The sequence below is a fragment of the Sciurus vulgaris genome, assembly GCF_902686455.1.
Source record: "Sciurus vulgaris genome assembly, chromosome: 12".
Classification (NCBI taxonomy): Eukaryota; Metazoa; Chordata; class Mammalia; order Rodentia; family Sciuridae; genus Sciurus; species Sciurus vulgaris.
In genome coordinates, this window is record NC_136473.1 from 105,145,713 (window position 1) to 105,166,132 (window position 20,420).

Below are 20,420 nucleotides of genomic sequence, written 5' to 3' on the forward strand. Positions count from 1 at the left end.
CTCCCTGAATGTAGAAGCAACCTGTCTCTGTGTGAGCTGAGCTACCAAAGACCACCTTCACAGAGGTGATGAAACCTAGCTTAGCCAAGTGGCCAGAACGAAGCTTCCCACATGTCTTCCAGCCACATGCCCAGGGCATTCCGTCCCTGCAGGGCAGGATCAGGTGGCCACTGGCCGAAAATCAGATCGCCTCTGCTGTCCTCCCTGTGCTGGAGACGGGTAGGGAATTGTGAAGAGGAAAGCAAAAAGATCAGTTCTCTTGATCTCAGTCCTACACATGGAGGCCAAAGATGGTTTCCCAGTGTTTCAATCCACCCTTGGGAGGTGTTCTTACCTTCCAGCATCTGATTGCATTGTGACGTATCTTTTTATTTTTATTTTTATTTATTTATTTTTTTGGCACTGGGCATCCAACCCACGGCTTTGCAAATGTGAGGCATATGATTTGCCACTGCATTGTGACGAATCTTTACAACAGAAAAGGAAAGTGTCTCCCTCCTTTTCGCTGCCTCTTCCTGGTGTGGCAGTGCAGTAACTTTGAATGTTTATTGTTCGCATCCTTGTTTCTCCATTACCTGAGAATCCCAAGGGAAACTTGGTATTAGTTTTTGTCACCTCTGGGACTGAGGGATGGAAAAGTAGGGTCAGGAGTTTGGACAGTAACCCAGCCCTCGTGAACTGCATTTCACAAAGTACCTACTTCCCTTCTTTTTTCCTTCAAAACCTGTCCCAAGATCCCCAAACCACTAATGAATTAAATATCCTAAATCACTGGAGGAATTCCTCATGCAGGGGCACTGTGGCTGAGAGAAGTCGGCTAACCCCTGCCACTCTCTGAACTGTAGAAGAACCAAGCATAGCAGAGATCCTTCGAGCAGAGTCGCAGCAGAACTCCAAGCTTTCCACCACAGTTGGTTGAGGCCTACTCAAAATTGACCACCATACACCAGGACAGGTGAAATTCACACTGTGCGCCTGGAAACCTTTGTCCCAGCTCTCCTGCTGGCTACCCAAGGCCAAATTAAGGGAACAGTGGTAGAATGGCAAGAACGGATTGTTGCTCAGGTCCCGGCAGCAGCTACTCAGTTTGGAGATTATCTAGAGAAAGAACAAAACAAAAAGCAGAGCCTAAAAACTCTTGTGTTGACTTCTCCGACCTCTTTACTAAAGGAGATAATCCCTCCTCTGGCCAGATTCAGAAGATAGCATAGGAGGAAGAGAAAGCTATTGTAAAAACCTGAGTGCAGGAGAAAGGTCTGCAGAAAGACTCAGGATGTGGAGTTTGCAAAGACTAGGAAGTCAGAAAAGCCTAGCAAGAGGAAACTTGGCTGGGAAAACTTGGCAGATGGCTCAAAACAAACAGTTCCACAAGTCTCAGGTGGGAGGGAGCTGGTGGCCATCTATATCAGTGATTTGGGCTCGCCTGATCCGTCCTTGCCTTTTCTGTCAGGTAGTGAGTGCTGCTGCTTGTTCTTAAATTGTCTGTGAAAACTCCGGCTTCCATCCAGCGACAATTCAGTGCAAGGTGCTATTGGGGTCAGCCCTCTTTTATTCCTTGTCCTCTGTGATACCAAGACAGGTAGATGTGCTACTAAGGAAAGTGCCTTTCTCCTTGTCCTCCTGCAGCCTGTTGGAGAAGAGGCCTGCTGAGATCAAAGGTGACCATGTTCTGTACAGAGCTCTGGAATTAGTTACTGTGAACCTTCTGGAATAAAAGGGACATGGAGAAGTGTCAGTCTCATGCCATGCTGGCAAAGCACCCCAAAATAAAACAAATCTTTGCATCACTCTGGGCCTTAGGAAATAAAGATACTGGTTTAATTCAAGATACAGAACCAATTAAAACAGCTACGAGAAAGATATGACCTGGCCTGTGTAAAACAAATGTCCTTTGTTTCGAGCTCAATTAGAAGGGATAAAACTGTTATAAAAGAATTATAAGGGATAATTAAAAAGGAACATTCACCCTTGTAATACTACCATACAGTAAAGAAGGAAGGTAAATTTCATGAAGATACATAAATTGGTACCAGATAATGGAGAACTAAATCCCTTTCTGGCGTCCCATCACCTCCCGTAGTCACTCCCCTGCAACTGTTCTGACTGGGGTCTTCGTCTGCAAAGAACTGCCTGAGGTCTATCTACGTTCTGCTTTCTCGCCCCCAGCCCCACCCCATCCTCCAGTGGATGAGTCTAAATTTTCCTTTGCTTTTACTTACCAAAGAACTCAGTATTTATAGCAAAACATTCCTCAAGAGTTTTGAGGTTCCCTTACTATTTTCTCTAGTCATTTGTAGAAAATTTATCCCGCCAGAGAGACCTATAATTAAACAATATTTGCACACTGAGGTTTGCTGGCAGCCTCAGAAACTAAAGAACAACCTACAGCTGATGCTTGGGCTCTACTGCAGGACTTTGCTTCCCAGGGTCATCAAGCCTCCTGAGACAAATTGCAGCATTTCCAAGCTGAAGTCAAATAGTAGAGCCTCTATTGTCAGCTGAAGGCTATAAGGTGTTGCAGTGTCCTCGGAGTCAGCTGATTTTGCATATGAAATGGTACTTGGCAATGGATCCCTGCTTCTTTTTTTTTTTTTTTTTTTTTTTTCATTTTGTCAGTACTTTGGATGGACCTGTACAGGGCCTGGGGCCTGCTAGTCACTCTACCACTGAGATACCTCTGCAGGCTCCCAAGTGTACAAAACCTCTGGCAACCTGACAAGCACCTACATAACTCTCTAGAACTTCCGGTCTGGTCCTTAGAATCTGAAGAGGCATTTAAACAACTGTAGTTGGATATCACCTCTCCTCCCGCTTTGGGGACTTCAGATTTTGAAAAACTTTTTCATTTATTTTGTTTATAAAAATAAAGGTACTGCAAGTGGAGTGTTGACTTAAAAAAAAAAAAAAAAAACAACTTGGGATTGGAGTACAGACGTAGTTTACTCCTCAGTTCTAGGTGTGCAGTGCCGGAAGCAGCGCTCTGACCTGGGTCACCTGATGGGTTTGCACGCCCACATGCTGCAGCCTTGCAGCACACAAACAAACCCCGCATTTGTCAGTGACTGTTAACTACGAGCAAGCATTATTTTCTGATCCTAATACTGTATTCGGGAGGCGCAATCTCCTAACCCCTAAACCCTGGTGCCCTCTTACCAGGTCCCGATTAAATAGATAAGCCTGGTTGTGTAATGGTAATAGAGTATGTCGGGCTCTGACCTGATTTATCAGATGTTCCAGGCCAAAATGCATGTTTTATGATGGGTCAGGCCCTGGGATAAGAGTGGCCAACTTCCTCTACTGTGATATGTGATGTTGGAGGCTTGGTCTTGCCTGGAATTAAGTTGGCACAAGTGGTGAGTAATCGCAGTTACCAGAGCAGTTCTTGGTTCTGGACTTATATAGGTAGGTAGGTAGCAAATATTTATTTGTTGTCTGTCATACAACAGAGCAAAAAACAAACAAAAGATTTTAAGCAGGGGACTCTTGGACTTAGGTGAGAACTTAAAAAAAAATCTTGTCAAACTAATAGCAGGTTTGCTGGGCATTTTTACAACTGCTTACTCAGAAATTGTTAGTCCATTTTGTCGCCAGAACTGCGAAGACCGCTGTTAAAACAAAGCAGTCTCCAAACTTAAAAGCGTCTCATTTAATACAACAGGAACATTTGTTCATTTACAAAAAGATGCTTCATGGAAGGAAATGAACAAAATCATTATAAAATTTCTTTCATTGAAAGAAATTTGACTGGACTGTGGGACTTACCTAACAAACTAATTTCTATATCACAGTCCCCATTGGTTTGGTTAGGATTATATCACTGACAAAATTACCTGGAGAAAAAAAGAGGAATTTTTAAAGACACTAAACTCTTAATATAACTACCAGAAATGTAAAAGTGTTAAAAACATGAAGAGATGTGCCATCTGTCAGCAGAATTCTTTGCAGGCCTGTCTTAAGACCAATAAGTGCTCCCTGACCAACCTCACCAGGAACTGGTGGCTTTGATTTCCTAGGATGAGTGGATGCAGAAGGTAAAAAGGCTTTGCTGCCCCAGAGGCCAACGTGCAGGCAGTGGGGGAGACTCTGCACACCAGTCCCCATTGGGGGCCAGTCTGAGGGCATCATTTTATATCTTCCTTTGTCCAGGAATCTTGCAGATGTTTGCAGATTCCTAAAAGCCCCAGTCTTCTGGGGAGTGGAGAAAAAGAATCAACCTCAAGGAAAAAACAAAAACCCCTCCTTGGATAAGAGCCAGCCATCTACTGGTTAAACTGACCAAGAGCTTAACCACTGTTCTTATTAAAAATTAGAATGAGGGTTGAAATGCAGTTTAGTGGAACAGCAGCACTAACCCAGCATGTGTGAGGCCCTGGGTTTCTTCCCCAGCAGCTCAATAAATAAAGACATAAGAATGAAAATAAAATTAGAAAGCGCGGCAAGCAAGCGTGGACTTTCTTCCTTGGAATTTGTGTCTGGCAGGCCTATGAATCTGGATCTCAGGCCAGATCCTGTGCCCAGTTTAACTGAATCCTCTCATTATTTTGTTCAGTGCTTAAAAGACTTTCCTCTTCCCCCAGAAACCCTGAGTCTTAAATTCATACATCCTAAAGATCTAGAAGAATCTGCCAGAGGAAGTCTGCCACACCGCCAACCAAGAGACTTGGCCTGCCTGAAAGCTGGCTGTCACCATGCTGTGAGGGGCCCTTTCAAGTGCTCAGATGACCCACTCAGCTATCAGAATGAAAGGCAAAGGGCTGGAGTCGTGCTTCTGTGTGAAGCCAGCACCACAGGAGGGCTGAACTCTGGTTCCCAGAAAGGACCTAAAACGGCAGTTTCCAAAGTAACTGGCATTGAACTCAACTGCCAAGAAGCAGGCTCGGAAGCGCATTGCTGTGCTTGTGGGCTGCTTGCCCTCCTGCCATTCCAGTACAGGGAGGAACAAGCGCTGTTTGCTCCACTTTCTCTGCACCCCCAGAGATGCTGCCCCAAGCTTGCATGTCCAGTAAGCTCTGAATTGTGCTCCCAGTATGGACACGGTCTGGACTAGGGTGGCCAACAGGCTGTTTTTGGCATAATACAAGTGAGACCATCTTCTCTAGTACTTTTTGATAATAACCAAGTGAGAGTAATTAATATGCATCTAGGTACTCAAGCTCTAGATTTGACACCAAAGTGTTTGATTGAGAGGATGATGTATAAGAGGAAAGCATTTAATTAACAGACAAGCTGCAAAAGGTCTTGACTGTCTTTTCATTTCTCTGTCCTTTGTCATTAGCCTTCTGTAAAGTTGGATTTGTGCAGAAATGAAGCTCCATGTGTCTCTCTGCGCTCACTTAGGAACCTGTCCTCAAGGATCAGGCTCAGTTCTTTGGAGGAAAGGGACCCAACCACTTGGTCAGCCTCTCCCTAGAGCCTCTGCCCCATCCTTCCCAATTTGTTTAACAATATCTGCTTCTAATCTGATTTTCAAAATCCTCACAAAAAAGGCAAGTCCTCCCCTTCTCTCCTGATTCTACTACCTTCCTGCTCCCTAAATTTGAGCATCTGGCAGAATGAGCACCCAGAGATGGATGATCTCTCTCTCTCTCTGTCTCTGTGTATGTCTCTCTCTCTCTCTTCCTCTCTCTCCTCCCTCTCTTCCTCTCTCTATCCCTAGAGCATCCTTTTTTTTTTTTTAAAGCATTCTCTTTTTTTAACCTTTATTTGTTTTTATTTTACTTTTATGTGGTGCTGAGGATCGAACCCAGTGCCTCACACGTGCTAGGCAAGCTCTCTACCACTGAGCTACAACCACAGCCCGCCTAGAGCATCCTTGTCTCCTCTTTCTAAGCCTGCCCACAAGTAAGCACTGCCCAGAGTGCCCTTCCGGGTGGACCAGCTGTGACTGCAGAGCACTCTCCTGGGCCACCCTGCGCCACCACCACCCTGGCTGGTTCATCCTCAGCGCTGCGTTCTGTGCCCGCAAGGGAGCAGGTCTGCCACCCATGACTGCACTTAGCAGGCGCCAGGAAATGCTTGAGTCAAAGTCCTGTCCCCCTCTGGCAAGAGCAAGGAACACCTCTAGTCCTTGCCATCTCTTCTGACTGTAGCGGCCAGCACAGGAGCTGCCCTTCACAGGAGAAGTGAGTCGCAGAGTCCCAGCGCTGAGGTACAAATATTCGCAGGCTGCATCGTTTACACCCCAGAGAGCGCGGCGGATCCTCTCCAGTCCTAAGCTTTAGCGGCTCATGGGAGGACCCTGAGCCTTATCCACCTTCAGCCTCCAGGGGCGTTCTGGCTCACCCCCTGTGTGCAGCGCCCACTTGCCTGGGCGCTGAGCATGGGCACCTGCCTGCCCCGTGCAGTGTGAGTCATCTGAGAGAGGATGCTGGCCCACATTGCCTCACCTAGCCAAGCACCAGCCTTAGTGGCAGTCACATCCCCAACTCACCCCAGAGACAGGCCTGCCTGACCACAGTCCGGGATGCGGCTCCTTATTCTAGGCAGGACATAGCAGCTTCGAGACTGGCAGCTGCTTAGAAGCACTGGGTCTGGTTCAGGCAAGCGAACACCACCCAGCCCCTTCCTGCCCTGCTCTGCAGGCATTCTGAAACCCAGAGGGGTTGACGGGAGGTGGGCAGGAAAGGACAGACAGGTCCCAGGGAAACCTCTGGTTCCATACCTGCACTTCAGACAGAGAGGAAGGCCTGGCATTTGTGTGACATTTATTGAGCTTACCTGTGCACCTGGCACTGCTGAATCCTTTGCGTGCATTATTTTATTTAATTCTCCCAAACAGCAATAACAACCCACCGATAAAGTGGACGTGTTCAGTAGGTGAGGCCTAATTAAGCTACATAACATGTAATTGGATTATGTTCAACTCTCCACACTTTATACCATCATTTAAAAGCCCTGAGAAGCTCATGCGGTTATCTTTCCTTCTTCTTTTTTTTTTTTTTTTTTTTTTGAAGAAACTAAGTCAGTTTGATCCCTAAGTCCAAATACATAACCATTCTGCACTACGAAGTGTCTCCAGGAATCTTCCCTCAACACAACTGCCCAGAAGGGATGCCAGCACCCTCCCGCCACCCTGCCCACATGGGATCCCGGTATATTCCCTCCCGCCCATTGGACCTGCAGTCCCTGTGCCCACCTGCACTTTGTCCTTTGAGGACAAAGACCTTGATGAATTTCTCACCCACCAAAAACAGCTGGAGCCTCCAGGTTCCGATTCTAGAAGCCATTCAAAAGATCTTGGCTCTTAAGGAGAATGAGTCAGGAATTATGTTTCACTTCATGAATATTTTTTTTTAAAGAAGGAGTTCCTTCTGTGGACAGAAGTTCACCTGTAGACCTCCCTAGGAACACTCTGAAATTTGACCCATAACTAGTCACCCAGCAGAGATACTGAGGAGATGGGAGGTTGCCAGAGAAGATTTTGATCTTTGTATAGAAATCACTGACACTTGAAAACAAAATAAAAAGCATCTCTGGAATTTAATGTGGTTCCATGGGGAAAGACATTATTTTGTTATTGTGTTTCACAATTTTATGTTATAATAACCCATAAGGGTAGAGCCTATAGTTCAAGATAAAGGAGTAGGCAGAATACAGAGGTGTTTCCTCAACCTTCTAGTGGACAGCCACCTCTGGCCTCAGGACCTTTGCACTGGCTGCTTCTTCCTCCTAGAAACTCTTCACCAGATATCTGTGTGGCTGTCCCCCTTCCTTCAGGTCCCTGCCCAAACTTCAGCTTCTCAGAGAAACTTTCCTGAACCGTTCTACACAAGGTCCACACACAAATGTGCTTTCCCTAGCTCCTCCTCCTACACAGTCAGTGTGTCTATCAAGTCTCTGTGCACACACATTTTCTTGCTGGTATGTTGCTGGTCTTCTCACTGGAATATATAAGCTTCACGGTGGCAGGTCACGGTTCCATCCTCAGCACCATGTCCCGGACCAGACACATAGTAGGTGTTCTATATAATGTGCCTCCAAAGTTGCTTTTTCCTTTTGTAAACGCCATGTGTCATCTTGTCATGCTTAATTAAGTCTTAGTCTGCTCCCACCTGGCTGCCCAGCGGGGTCCTCTTTCCCTGGCAGCCTCTGTGGGAAGTCAGCCTTGTGGTCAGTTTCCATGAAGACGGAGATGGGGAGGCACCAATTCCCATTCCACCACAGCTGGGAGGCACCAGGGCTGCTAGGCCTGTCCTTGCAGCCCTGTCCCCAGCCCTGTGTCACACCTCCAGAGCAGTGCGTCCAGGGACAGATCTGCCCCCATTCTTTGGCTCTCCCTTCTTTCCAGCACGCGGCACACAGCAGGTGTGGAATGAGCACGCACGTCCTCACACACACCGCGAGTGTCCTGCTGGTGCCGACGCTGAGCACTGAGCTGCAGGGGCGCCTGGCTCTCCTTACAGTGCTTGACAGAGTTCCACTGAAGGATGATTGCAGAGACTCATCCTAAAAGGATTGCATGCCAGATGGATGCCTCCCTAGCTTGGATGTTACTCTGTGGAGTTTTCCTAATAATATATTACTCACTTCAGTCTGAGGATCTTGCTAGAGGTGATGGGAATAATTCTACAAATTTCCAGAAAAACATCATGGAGACAAAACACATGTTGAAACCCTGTGATGTTAACCTCACTACAGGAGAATGTTTTTATTATGTTAAAAACCAAACACTGCATATACTGGCACAGCCAGAACCTGTTGGGGCACAGAAACTTATAGATAACAATGTTTCCCCAAGTTCTAAGCACAAAGCACCTCCCACAGTAGCTACTAGATATGGACCAGCTTATTTTATCAATGGCAAGCCCTTAGAGAAGGTAGATATAGATCTCCCCCTGTCTCCTACAGGGTGGTTTAATCCAGATGATGGTTTTGTTTATGTGTGGTGGTAAGGTAAAAGAATAAGGTTCCAGAACATTCCTTCCTTCCTGCAAAGAATAGGTCACCCCTATAATAAACGTTGGTACACAATGCCCTGTTCTGGGGAAAAGCGCTACATAAGACGATATAATCTATTCAGTAAAAAAAAACGTGGCCACGAGAACCACTGCGGCCGCTGCCCTCCTGTAGCCCTTAACTCAGCAATTTAGATATTAACCAGATGGACCGAGTAGAGATGGTCACATGACATTATTTGTCTATCGCTTTACCGCAAAAGTAATAAGAATAGTCTTAGGTCTCATAGAGTTTAGATATTAAGGAAATAAACATTGTATTAGCTCATTGACTTAGTTAAGTATTCTTAAAATAATTGTGAGTAGGTAAGGATAATCTGTAAGGTTACTGTTTTCTCATAATCTTTCGGTAAAAACAATTTCTGCCTATGCTTTGGAAACTTCTTTGATTTTATTAATCATAAGCCTGTCATCAAAGCCTGAAGAAAAATGTATATAAACCCAGCCTTCCCCAGAATGAAGTGGGATTGATTGCACCAGAACTAGAGTCTGTGTCTTTCATTCTCCATCCATCGCCGACGGTGTCTCCCCGCGCCCCGTTACCAGTGTGGAACCCATCGACTCCTGCTGGGGCTGGACCCCGGCACTGAGCACACACTCCCACCTCTGCAGACGCCGCAGCACGAGGTGACGTTCTTGAGGGGACACCCCTCTCCACGCGTGCCGCAGACAGTGGATGTGCGCACACGCTTCTCCTGGTGGTTCCTTCTGGAGCATTTTCCACTAGCTGCAGTGATCTGATAGGCTCTCGAAGGTCAGCCTGTCCATTTCCCGACAGAACCTGGGCAGGCCAGCGTGCTGAACTTTTCCCACAGATAACAGGTAGTCTGGAAAACAGGGAAACAAGGACACCCCCTCCTGGAGGGCTGCCGTCCTCAGCACCCACAGAACCCCAGTCGACCCTCCTGGCTTCCTGCAGTCAGGAAACAGTCCACAGCTGTTCAGGTTAGTTTCTGGGGGCCAAGGCACATGGCTCCTCTCTCCCAGGCCCTCCGTCCAGCTCAAGGGGAGGAGGAGGAGGGGATTTCTGAGTTTGCATTTGGAGAGGGAGGCCATGACTCACTTGGATAAGAACTGATCTCTTTGCCATGTTAAGGACACCAACCAAACTGTGACTCGGCTATCCTTGGGCCAGCTGTCCACTGCTGGCTCAGAGCTCTGTCACTGGGGTGAGGGAGGGGACACAGATGGCAGTCAGGGGCAATGGCTGCTTTGTTTTCCTTTTCTTCCCTCTTTCAGAAATGGTGGAGGAGGGATTCCAACTCCTATCTGCCCACCCTCAAAGGCTCAGGCAATGCCTACCAGACCCACTCTTCCCTTCCGCAGTCCTGCATGCTGGAGGTTGGGGCAAGGCCTGTGCCCAGGGCAAGATCTCCTGGACCTCTTCTGGGGAACTCAAAAGAGAGAAAGAGGCTCTTGAGAGTGAAACAAAACTCAAAGAGTCCTGGCCGAGATGGTTAGTGTTTGTTGAGGCCTGCCTGAATCTGCAGCTCCTCAGGTGTCATGGAGCAGAACAGTTCACAAGGTTTGGATTCAGGCCCATCATTAGCCCGTGGCATCCAGAAAACCACGACCCCCTTAGGGACCCACCTGTGTGCTCCCAGTCAGGGTTAGAAGCGGAGAAGCAAGGCAGGAAGGGCCCCACCTGAGGTGGACTAACTCCTGGTGAGGTGCTGGCCTGCGGAGGAGGGGTCCTTGGCGGTAGGAGGTCCCGGGAGTGGGGGCCTCGCCAACGGGATCAACACTCTTCCTAAAATGCCAGAGTTGCCGACTCTCTTTGTGCCATCTGAGGACACAAGAAGTTGACAGTCTGCAACCGGGAAGAGGGTCCTCACGGAACCTGAGCATCTGCCACTCTGGTCTTGAATCTCTACCTTCCAGAACTGCAACAGAAGCGCATGTGTTCAAACGATGCGACGCAGCAGTTGTTACTGGCCAAGGCACCAACTCCTTCTGGGTTTTCGGAGGAGGCTCCAGCTGCGCGCCTCCTGGCCCTTCCCCAGAGCCCTGTGCTGGCTTCCGGGGCCACCTGGAGCTCTCCCCAGCACTTCCCAGACAGCATCTCTGGATCTTCACGCCCAGCCCATGGTGCCCATGGAGGCCTTGAGGAAAGGACAGGGTCTGTGGCACAGCTGTCCCCACCCCCAGCTGCTCTCCTCTCTTGCCACAGGAAGTGTGGCTGAGCCGTGGAGGTCAGAGTGGCCTCTGCACAGACCAGCCTCCAGCGTCCTGTAATGCAAGCGTGTGCATCAGAAATGCTTCAAAATTTAAAAAAAAGAGAGAGAAAGCCATCGGTACCCTAGTCAGTCATCCTGTTTTCAGGGGCTGCTTATTTGTGACACAACTCGCAAACTCCGTGCCGCACGACTCCATTGAGAAAGATGCTATATGGAATCTCCGCGGCCTGCAGACAGACAAGGTGCGGACAGACAGGCCTGCGTTGAGACCTGCGAGTCCTGACGAACGCCAGGTGCTGGCGACAAGAGAAAACACAGACGGGGCTTGCCCTCGCTCTGCAGTTCGGGGGCAGGTGCCTCCCCCACCACCACATGAACCCAAGTGACGCGTCGCTGAAACCAGAGAATGGCAAGTGATAAGGACTCAGTGGATGGTGGAAATCACGTCACAGCCGAGATGGAGTCTCGGGCTTTCCCCGGCTCTTTGGGCCGAAAGCTGGACTGTGCGCTCCTGGGGGCAGGGCCAGGGTGGGAAGGGAGCGGAGGCATCCCCCGAGCCTGGGCCATGGAGCCTAGGAAACGACCTGGCGGTAGGCCCACCAGCCGGACAGAAGGCGCACCTCGTGCCTGGGCCTCCCGGGCAGGAAACGTGAAGCCTGCAAACCCAGGATCCCAGCCGCTCGCACGCGCCCCTCAGCAGAGCCGAGGACGGTGGCAACGCAGCAGAGTGGCTGAGCTCCGGGGAAGCGGGACAGGCCCTCAGCAGGGCAGGCGGCCACGCCACCGTGAGGTCCCGGAGGGCCAGCATGGGCGTGGCCTGTCTCTCTGCGGCTCAGGGCGTCCAGAGATGGCCGTCGCCATCCCCCAGTGCCCTCGGTCAACCCAGACCTATGCAGCAGACTGAGGCTGGCACTTCCGGAGCTCCCCAGGGTTTCACCCCGTGTCTTTCAGCTCTCCTCACCCAGGACGGGCCCCATGGCGTGCACGGGTCTCCCTGCCCACCTCTCGGGGGAATGAGGAGGAACCTTCGGTTCCTGGGTGATTGGAACTGATGCTTGAGGCAACGTGGGCTTTGCCATCAAAATGGGACCCTGAGGAAGGGCTGGCACAGAGGCTGGTGGAGGGGATAAGGATGTGCCAGGCTGCCCAGCTGGGAGCAGGGCGGGGCGGGGGCCAGCCTCTCAACCAGCTGCGGATCCCCTGCGTTGGCGGCTAGGTCTCTGTGTCTAGAAGACGGTGCTGCCTCGGATGAGAAATAGCACTGGTCTTCACCCCTGGTTCCCTCACCGAGTGCCTGGTGGCCTTGGCGCTCCAGGTTCAGGGTAAGAGGTGGGCGTTCTGTTATTAACGAGGAGCCTACACCTGAGTCCATGCTGACGAGCTGGCTCCAGGAGGACTGGAGCTGGTCGCTAGAGGAACCGGTCATGGGGACTAGAGGGTTGGAACTTCCAGTCCTGTCCCCAGACCTCCGGAGATGGGAGGGGCTGCAGAGGACTTAGTCACCAGGGACCAGTGACCTATCCATGCTGCCATGTGATGGCACCTCTGTCAAAACCCAGAGGAGCAGTGTGCAGTGGCACAAGCCCGTAGTCCCTGCGATTCGGGAGGCTGAGGCAGGGGTCACAGGTTCGAGGCCAGCCTCAGCCACAGAGCGAAGCCCTGTCTCAGAATAAAAAATAAAAGGGCTGGTTTTGTACCACTGGGTTCAATCCCAGGACCAACGACCACCTCAACAACAAACCTGAGGGAAGGGCTCAGAGCGCTTCAGGGCTGGCCAAGGCCGGGAGGGGGCGCGCCCCAACCGCACAGGGTAGGAGCTCCGGCACGCAGGGCCTTCCTGGACTTCACCCTAAGGTGGTCGTTCGGCTGACTTCATCTGTGTCCTTTAAAACACACCCCAGTAGTAAGCGACGTGCTTCCCTGAGTTCTGTGAGCTCAGTACCCGAGGTCGTGCCCGAGTGGGCGCGTGGGAACCTGGGTTTGTAGCCAAGCTGGCCACTGGCTTCTGCATGGGGAGTGTGGTGTGCATGAGCCTCGCACCTGTGGGCACCATTCTAACTGAAGCCAGCTTAGAATGGACCTACTATAGGACGCCAGGTGGTGTCCACAGAGAAGTGAAAACTGGCTGGTGAGGAAAACTCACGTAGCTGGTATCGGGAGTGTTGAGTGCAGAAGTTTCTTCTTAGAGGCCTCTGGATGGCATAAGCTTCCTCCTGTGGGGACAGGCCCTCAGCTCTTGTCAACCTACACTTTACTTACTAGTAGCCACATCCAGGGTCAGCAGAAATAGAAGTGGGCACAGGATAACAGGTGAATAATGTGCATTGACTGATCCAACCCCATTTCCCAGCCCATATCCTCCCAGCTCCCTTTCCCATTCTGGCTAGTGAGACAGCTGGCTCTCTGCTGTGAGGTTCCTAGGAAATCTTTTTCCCTTTCCACACGAGCACTGCTCTGGTTCTTCCCCGACTCTTTCTGCTGTGAATAATACTGGACATCTGGATCTTCAGCAGCCATCTTGAAATCCTGAGGAAATGATAAGCAGGAACTGAGAGGTTTCAGCCCTGTCTTCATCGAGCCGCTGAATCCGTCCCCAGCCCTTGCCTTTGTTCCCCTTTCCTGTAAACCTCCAAGTTCCTGGAAGTCTCAGCACTGCAAAAAAATAAATGAATAATAAAGGTCTATCAACATCTAAAAAATAAAAGCAAATAAATAAATAAAAAAGCTCCTGGAAGGCAGGTCTCTGGTCTCTGTACCCCTGTATCTCTTCTTCCTGGCCGGTCACAGCTCCTTTCCTGCCCTTGCCCACTGCTTGTTCTCTTTGATTGGCATATTAGGATGGGCAGCCAAACCCGGTCTTTTGGGACACTGGGGATGGGGCTTTTGCACAAGGTCTCTGGTGAGTTCACGCCTGCTGGGTAAAAGGAGGGTTCCTGAGTGACTCAGATCCTGGTTTCTAGACCAGAGACCAGGCCAGTCACGCCGCACAGCAGGACGGTGGGGCCCTGTGTGTTCTGAGTCGCCTCCCGGTGAGGCTCAGGAGTAGATCGCAGAGCAAGGGTTGGAGAAGAAGCAAGCAGGCGTCCTGCGCACGCTGATGCTTGACCCTCGGAGTGTCAGACAAGTCACTTGAGATCCTGCCTGTCGGGTGAGACTGAGAGAAAGCTTCCGTGTGGCAGGCTCTGTCCTGCGGGCTCTGCCCACAGTCTTTGCCACCAGACTCATGGCAACCAGCCTCACGAGGACTGACAGGAAGAAAGGGCCCAGGGTCCCCTGGTGGTTGGGCACTGAGAGGGCAGCTCCAGCAGGCTGAGCACCCAGGAGCCTGCGGCTGGTCCTCGCCCGCCAGGCAGTGAACCCGCCATATCTGCTCCCCCAGGGACTGATGGCCGACTCGGTGTGATTAGCATGTCCTCCCCCATTTCCTAGGGACAGGAGATGGAGTGTCGCTGTATGGGGTTCCTGCCGTCCCTCTCCTGCGTAACTTCTGACCTGCCACCTCCTGGGCAGTTGGTCTCTTTGTGAGGCACAGAATTTAAGGCAGAAGTTGGCTCATGGGGCTTGGCTGTGGAGGGCTGAGAAGGCAGGGACCGTGTCTCATCTGTCGCGCGGTCTCTGGTGCTGGGAGCATCGTGGTGGTGCCGCCCACGAAGCACTGAAGGGCCTGCGGTCAGCTCTTTGGGCAGCGCCCTGTTTAACACCAGCGTATTATTTCTCTTTCCTTGAACAGGAAGGAAGATCTGCGGGCCCAGGCAGACATCCCCTCCCCGCTCCCCTCACAGGCTGCTGCATTTGAAGAGGATGGCATCTCCCAAGGGACGGGAGGAAGGAGGTCTCTACGTTTTCCCCCAAAGTTCACGGTTTCCTGTCCCAACAGGTCCTCCTTCTCTGCCTCTGTTCTCAGGAAGGGCTGCCTCTCTCATGGCAGAGAGGGAGAGGATGTCACAGGGCAAAGCCAGAGCTCTCTCTCTTTCACAGAAGTGACAATGTGCCACCCCAGGGATGTGTGAGGCAGGAAGGAGAGGAGGGGCGGCAGCACCTGCCTCCCACAGACACATGTGCCCGGGCAGGTCCCCGCCCCACTGTGCGCCCCGTTTCTGGGCCCCTCACATAGGCGCCTGCTTCACGTAGGTCTGTGCAGGCCTCCGGCCTCTGCAGCGCCTCCTGGAGGGCCTGGCTCCCACAGGTATCTTTTGTCTTAACTTTTCCAGGGATTTCCAAAGCGGTAGGAGGGTTTGTCTTTGAGAAGAGCAGGGTGTGATGCCAGGTGCTGAGTATTCAGACAGGCAGAGCTGAGAACAGGGCCAGGACTGTCTGCTGTCAACAGCCAGGCTGCTCTGAGGGGCCCCACGGATGCCCAGGGCTGGGTTTCCACCCAGGGCTGACTCCCCAGGGACCAGCGCCTTCTGGGCATTTCCCTCCGTTGGCATGTTAGTAGAGAGGGTACAGAAGGGACAAGCCACCTCCAGCCATCTCTTCATCCCGTCCACAGCTCTGAGACCAGGTTGGGAAATGTGAGTGAAAGAGACACTAATGGGTGGGCTTTGTTGTTGAGCCAGGGAACTGAGTCCTGGCCCCTCCACCGGCTGTGTGACCTGGGACCAGTTCCTTAACTCTTCTGTGCCTCAGCCCTCATTCACAGGAAGGATCTGTGCTGACCCTCAGGTTTCTTGAGGAACAGAACATGGAAGAGCACTCGGGGCAGCTTTGGCACAGTCACCTGAAGAGGCCAAGGGATTAGCAGCGTCCAGGTTCTCCAGTGTCCCCTGAGGCTGGGCTGCACTGTCCCAGTAGCTCCTAGAGAGGAGGGAGGGCTGCAGAGGTGGGAGCAGCCTCTTCCACACGCAGGGGGCCCTGGGCCTGAAGACCCTGAGAGAGGAAATCTCTGGAAGAGAGAACAGCCACATTCTTAAGGCTCCACCACACCACCTCCAGTCCTGGGGGAGGAAAATCCCCATAAAAAGCACTTTAGAGAAACCATAGGGTGGTCTGAAGGGGGCCTGTTTAAATAATCAGCTTACCTTGATTTGGGCTCTAATCCAACTGGTCAGAATTCCCGCAAGACAGTTGAGAAGGAAAACAGTAGGTGGAGTTGGAGGCAGACGCTGGGGAAGCTCGGGGCTGTCTGTGACTGAGGGCTAGGAGCAGGACTGAGCCACCAGGACTGGAGCGACCCCTGCCCAGCACCCTGAGGTCAGCAGCACCGGGGGAGGCGGGGGGCGGGCAGGGCAGGTGGGCCCCTCTCTCCTTCCTCCCTCCCCCTCCCTCCCCCTCTCTCCTCCCTCCCTCATTCCTGCCCCCTTCATTGGATGCCCATGACGAGACAGACTGGGTCCTGATGGCGCTCACGTGCCTGGAGAGGGGACAGCAAGCACATGAACAGGTGCCAACACGCTCATCAATGAATGCTGTCAGGGATAGCAGGGAATGTGGGGCTGATAGCCAGGGCGACCTTTCTGAGGAGATGACCTTGGGATGAGACCTGAAAGAGAAGGAACGGGCATGGGGGGATTTGGGCAAGAGCTTTGTGACAGAGGGACGGGAGGGGAGCAGGGCAAGGCAGGGGGCCACTCGGGAAAGAGGACAGGCCACGGGGCTGCAGCATGGTCCAGGGATGGATGGGGATAGGGGGAAGGGGAGCCCGCTGCGTGGCGACCTCCGGCCCTTCAGGAGCGTCGCGGGCACCAGCCAGGCCCGTCCTAAGCTGGGCGCACCTACCGGCCCCTCCTGTTCCACGCAGTGGTCATCTCAAGCCTGTGTCTGCAGACTGTTTCCACCGGCCATCACCTGCTCAGCTCAGGAGTACTGTCTCTGGCCCGGAACACAGAAGCCAACAGACCTGCCTCTGCTGGCCGCCCACCCACCCCAGCCACTGCTGCCCCAGGGACCACCCACCGCCAGTGTCTTCGGTCCACCTGCAGGTGCTTCGCCTCTCACCTGTGCAAGGCTGTTTTACCATGGCGCCCTCCACCTGCTGCACATCGCCTTGGTGCCTAGTGCTCTGGTCAGTGTCCCTGAGCAATATTCTACTCATATCTTCACCCACCCAGAGCCATCATGATGGGACACGTGCCTTGGCCCCTAGCACTGCTCCTTGATATGCAGTAAGTGCTCGAAAAAAGACAGTCCTGTGAATTAGCAGAAGGTGTGCTTCCCTGGAGGAGACGGGCCGTGAACACCAGGTCTCAGAGGTGCGGGTAAAGTTAGGGAGGTGCAGATCATGCATTGAAGCCCCAGGGGCTTCAATGCATCCCAGAGCATGACGACTTATCCCAGGAGCCTCTCCCGTTTCTGTAACTCTGCCTGACGGTGACAGCACACCAGACGTTCCACACGACAGACAGGCCGGCAGCTGGTTAATGCTCAGGCAGTACTTCCAATGCGAATGTATCTGTGTTTATGTGAATAAAAACACAATCCACAGTTGCATGTGACACTGGAGAGCCCTGATGGCAAGCCCATCTGCAGCTCTAGCACGGAGTCCACGGAGTCGCTTGTGCCTCTTCTTTCCACGTAGGTCCAGGACCCCCTTTTCTCAACAGTACACTGCATGCCACAGGCAGGAGGGGCTTCCTTACCCCGGATGGACTGGCTTTGTTCTGCCTAGACTAGGCTTTCTCCATCGCTCTGTTCCCTGGTCTTCAAAGTGGGGAAGGTTCTAGAATTCACCTCAGAGGATTGTAAGCATGACATTCACTAAGGCATCTCTCTGAGCTATGGGGCGCTGGCTGCCCTCTCTGAGCAGCACCCACTTTTGTGCATGTGTAAATACTCGACAGGCTTTGAAAAAAGCCAGGAGGCTTTGCAGGGGCCTCGGGGTAGGAATGGATGCCCTGGGCAGGTGAGGTTGACAGATGTAGCATAGAAAAATACAGGCCACCAGTTAAACTTTAATTTCAGACCAACAGAAAATAACTTCTTAGTGTATGTATATTTCATGTGATATTTGGGGCATAAAATGTTATACTTAGAAAATCATATATTAAAATTCCATTTAACCAGGTGTCTTGTATTTACACTGGAAACCTTCCTGCAAGGGTCGGCTCAGGGCGTTACCCTCTGACCTGGTAGGCCACAGTCTGCCCATGTAGAGGAACAGGACAGGAGCCAGGATAGAAGCCAGTGGCCATCCTGGAACCTCCAGACCCAGCCTCCAGGGCCTCAAGCCTTGCAGAGGTTCTTCCCTGCGTGCCCACCACGCAGGGCTCTGTCAGCGTAGGCACCTAGAAGAAACTGTGTGTGGCCAAAGGAAGCAAGGGGGAGTTTGTTATAGTGGATGGACTTAACTGTCAGAGAACCACTCCTCTGAGGTCAGCATCTGTCCACCTTTAAAGTGGAATAGCCTGGAAAGGGCCACCCTGAGCTGCCGTCAGCCTTCCGTCCCCCTTGGTGGGCTTTGGAGTCATGCAGGGTGGTTCTCAGGGACCCCAGGGGTCAGGATGCCTGCATCTGAATCTCAGCTCCACTCACTGAAAGGGACTTTCACTCTTCCTGTGTCTTTCCCACCTTCCACTCCAATCTGGCAGCCTCAGAAGTTGCTCAGAGGCAACCGCTCTCCAGGCCTTGGAAAGACTCCACATACTGAAGAGATTATTCCCAAGGCCATTGAAGAGTAAAAAGAGAGGGAGGTTCCCCAGAAAGGAATGGGACAGAGTGAGGACTGGGAACCATTTGGTAAAAGCAAATTGAGAGATTACAGGAGTTTAGAGGAGCTTTCTGGTTTCTTCTCAAAGGTTCCTGCACCTTAAGAGTGATGTGGGCCTGGAGGGACAATGAGGACAGGGAAGTGGGTGTGTTAGTAGTCAACAGCATAGAAAGATCAGCAGCGGGGTTAGTAGGGTGCTCTCTGCCTGGCACTTTCCACAGGTTAATTCACGGAGTCCACATGGTGGCTACTTCTCTTTTCCCCAGAGAAAGCCAAAGGGCAGAGAATTGAACTTGGGAACCTCCAGAAGGTCATCTCTGAAGGCTGCGCTTGTGTAAGAGCCCGGGGAAGAGGATCCTAGGTAACAGGAAAAACTTCCCTTAAGCGGGAGCGGATGGAGGCCAGAACTTGAATTTGAGTCAATTTAAAGAAGAAATGTGGCATTTGGTTTGCTGACTGGCATCCCTGTACACGTTTATTAGGGCGATTTGTTGTTTTGACGGTCCTTTGCCCCAGCCTGACCTGGCTCCCACCAAGGGTGAAGGAGAAGGAAACTAAGGCCCCAGGCTGCGTCTTCCACCTCCCCTGTGGAGTGCCTGGCTTGTTTGATTTAACTCTTGTCACTCATCAGAGCATTCCCGGGGTAGGCTGGGGTTGGAAGAAGATGGCAAGGGCGTTAGTAACAAGCTCCAAGAAGCCGCCCAGCGTCCAAGGTGCCCTATGCTCCCTGCCCCTTTGCGCACCAGAAAGGCTGGGAGCAGCCAGAGCGCAGTATCTCCGACGACCACTAGGGGCAACGTCAGCCCGCGGTTCCCGGGCCCGGGAGGCGCTTCCTGCAGCGCGCGGGTTCCGACAGCGCCGCTCCGGTTCCGACTCAAGAGTCTCGGGAGGAAGCGACTCCAGATGACGAGGCAGTTTTGGGAAGCGCTGATCCAGGTCCTCTGACCACTAGTGGAGGCTTCCTGCCCCGCCTCCCAGGCCATCCAGCCTTGGCTTGAACGGTTCTCCTTACATAGGCACTGCCAGACGTTCTGGACACTAGAAAGTTCTTTATCTGCCCCCACTGCTCTCCTCTGTCCCCCGCCCCGGGGGGTGCCAGGCTGCCCGCGCCTTCCCAGCAGCCTTTTCCGACCAGCCGGCCTGGGTCCCCTCTCCCTGCCAGCTGCCTGCGCGGCCTCCCTCCCAGCCTGTCCGCGTGTGCTGGTTCACACCCTTGCCCAGCGTCGGCCTTACGCCGCAAGAAGCCCGAGGAAGAGTGCGCGCGCTCTCCTGGGAGGACACTGCCCTCCGCGGAGGGAGGGCTATCCGGGGCTGGAAGCTCCTGGAGGGCACGTCAAGCGCGGTACAGTCCTCCCCCAGCCTAATTCCACAGTTGCTCCTCCTTTATAAAGTTACCCTACTGTAGTTGCTCGGTTGCTGCCAGAGTTCGTGTGCTGCTTTATGTCCTGCCATTTATAGAGCCCCTTTCCCCAGGTCTCTGCAGTCTCTCTGTGCTTGCGATGGCGGCACAGCACGGCACCCTGCGTCCTGGCTTCTGATCCCCGCCTCAGCGGCTGCAGCACCCTGGCATGCCTCTGCCCCTCTCCATTGGGAGTCGTGCTCCCATGTGCCTGGCTTCTATGTCCATTCTCTTATTTTGTCCTT